At 36.4% G+C, this 3,020-nt stretch overlaps 1 long non-coding RNA gene across 1 annotated transcript; it reads right to left on the reverse strand.

Annotated features, from left to right (window-relative positions):
• Window positions 1-15: 15 nt before the first annotated feature.
• Window positions 16-2,321, reverse strand: LOC115923332. Its single transcript, XR_004063859.1, has 3 exons — window positions 2,251-2,321; window positions 483-584; window positions 16-49 (listed from the first exon to the last, which is right to left on the reverse strand). It is a non-coding gene; the product is annotated as an uncharacterized LOC115923332 (long non-coding RNA).
• Window positions 2,322-3,020: the final 699 nt, after the last annotated feature.

The raw sequence follows: 3,020 nt of genomic DNA on the forward strand, positions 1-3,020 counted from the left end.
GGGCTCATCGTGGGATTGGTCGTCGCTTCCGTCGTTGACTGTATGATCACTGAAAATACCAAATAACAACAACAAATAAACATAACTGAGATAAACGACGATGCATAACATTATTTTCATTGAAATATCTCTGTCTCCACGCGCTCTTAGTCAGGGTACGGGGATAAGATCAAGAGCGGGGGGGGGGGGGGGAGGGGGGGGGGGAGCTGATAAAAATCGGAGAAATATTTTCCCCGTGGGACTCCCAATTCTATAAAATAGCTCCGAAACAGGGCAGTGATGTACTTTCTTTTAATCATCATCATCATCTTCTTCTTCTTCTTCAGTTGCAGTACCGGCAAACGTCATTTATTGTCGTACTGGTGAGGTGCAGTGCAGAATGTATGTACAATTTCTGATAAAAGATACAGCAAACTCTTTGCTCTTTGCTCATTAATTGGCCTCTCATTAATTGGCCCGATACTATATTATATTACACCTACTTTCATCGCAGTGTCTCCCTTGAAACCCACTTGAGCAGGTACAGTTGTAGCCTACCATAGTCTCTTCACACCAGCCGTTGTTACAGAGGTTTTCGTCACAATCTGCGAAATAAGTTATAAACAGGATAATACTCATTATCATATATATATATATATATATATATATATATATATATATATATATATAAAGCTTCCAAGTGGTACAATGAATCAGTGTATTTAATATCTTTAGCGTAGTGCCCAGATGACAGATCCATATATGACAGAAAATAATAATAATATTGTATGGCTTTGTTTTCGTGTGATACAAGAATATATTGCTCTTGCTATTACAAAAGTGGACTCGTCTGCGACTGGTCCAATATTGTCATAGCGTAAGCAATATATCGACGAATCAAATATCGTAAACTCGTCTGCCGTTTCACCGTTATCAAACGAAATACCAACCAATATAATTATAAACTATCAATAATTAATACTCAAATCACCCAGTAGCCTGAAATTAAATATCAATGAATTTGCTATTAATGGATTGCCAGTCAGTCTTCTCGCTCTTTTGAATAGTCTTCTAAATAAACGATAGTTGTTACTTTTCGGCTGGAACGATTCAGTTTCACAATCTAAATAGGTTTTACAAATTAGAATGGCATTGTCACTGGGTCGAAAAGAGTTTTAGTTCCCTGAAATATCTTCGACATTCGATTGAGTTAAAACAGAACAAAAATATAAGATATTCTTCTTGTCATGATGGGACAATAATTTTGTCACATACATTTGTTATTATCATTATCATAATTACTATTATTGTTGTTCTTGATATCATTAATGTTAGCATAATAATCATTATCATTATTATATTATTTTTTCATCATTGTTACTAATATTAATATTATAATCATACGTATTCATATTATCATCATCTTCATTACTATTATCATATTTTTTTCATCGTTATTATTACTATTACATATTATCATAATTGTTATTGTTAGTAGTAGTAGTCATCGTAGTGTAAGTATTAATATACGTAGCAGTAGTAGTAGTAGTAGTGGTAGTAGTAGTAGTAGTAGAAGTAGTAGTAGAAGTAGTAGTAGAAGTAGTAGTAATAGTAGTTGTAGTAATAATAGTAGTAGGAGTAGTAGCAGTAGTATAAGTAGTATAAGTAGTCAGTAGTAGTAGAAGTAGTAGTAGTAGTAGTAGTAGTAGTAGTAGTAGTAGTAGTAGTAATAATAGTAGAAGTGGTAGTAGTAGAAGTAGTAGTAGTATTAGTAGTAGTAGTAGTAGTAGGAGTAGTAGTAATAGTAGTAGTATTGTTAGTAGTAGTAGTAGTAGTAGTAGTAGTAGTAGTAGTAGTAGTAGTAGTAGTAGTAGTAGTAGTGGTAGTAGTAGGAGTAGTAGTAATAGTAGTAGTATTGTTAGTAGTAGTAGTGGGGTAGAGGTAATAACAGAAGCTGTAGTAGTAGTAGTAGTAGTAGTAGTAGTATTAGTAGTTGTAGTAGTAGTAGTAGTAGTAGTACTAGTAGTAGTAGTAGTAGTAGTACTAGTAGTAGTAGTAGTGGGGTAGAGGTAATAACAGAAGTTGTAGTAGTAGTAGTAGTAGTAGTAGTAGTAGTGGTACCAGCAGTAGTAGTAGTAGAAGAATTTAGGAGTTGATATCAAACTTTAATGATATCACTGAAGTCCGTGTTATCTGCATGTAGATTTATTGATTAAACAAAGAAACGAATTTGACATATGAGAGTAAACATGAATAAAAAATGCAACCTACACGGGATTCTGCATATTCTATGCCCGCCCGGGATCCCTTCTTTACTCTTCCTTTGGTGGCACCCGCCGATGACAGAAGGAAAAGGGATGAGTTTGGGGATGCTCTGCACCCAGCTGCCATCTTGGAGTCGCTTCATCTTACACTTTTGGAACATGGGCAAAGTGTAATTTAGGCCGTACCAGTCTGAACAAGATGTCCTATCCGATAACACAGGCAAGGCTGTGAAGAATATATAAGAAAATTCATTGCTAATTGTTTTTTCCTCCTATACGCCTCTTCTCCTCCTGCCTCACCTCCTTCTTAATGTCCTTCTCTACCTTCCCCTTCCTCCTCCACATCCTCCTCCTCCTACCAGCCCTGCTACTTCTCTCTACCCCCTCCTCGTTCTGCTCTTCCTCCCCATTCCTCCTCTCCTACTCATCTTCATATAGCCCTCATCTAGCCTAATCATCCTCACCTTACATCCCCTTACCGCTCCTTCTCGTCCTTGCCTCACACCCTCTTCTCAATCTTGAGGATGCAGGTTTTTTTTACATATATTTGAAACATTTATTAGAGAGACTTTTTTCGGATGTGTTTTTTTGTTTGAGATGCCATGTTTATTAGATCAAGTTGAGGGCATAAATCCTTGTCAATGGTTGTGTAGTAGTGTCTGCAAAATGTGAGTATACAGTTGGATGTGTATACTTCAGCTGCTTGTTTTGATACAGCCAGAAACAGGCAGATCTACGCTCTGCCCAAGGATTTATGAATTGTGATAAAGTGTCAAA

The sequence above is a fragment of the Strongylocentrotus purpuratus genome, unplaced genomic scaffold (assembly GCF_000002235.5).
Source record: "Strongylocentrotus purpuratus isolate Spur 01 unplaced genomic scaffold, Spur_5.0 spur5_scaffold_13, whole genome shotgun sequence".
In the NCBI taxonomy this organism is placed as follows: domain Eukaryota; kingdom Metazoa; phylum Echinodermata; class Echinoidea; order Camarodonta; family Strongylocentrotidae; genus Strongylocentrotus; species Strongylocentrotus purpuratus.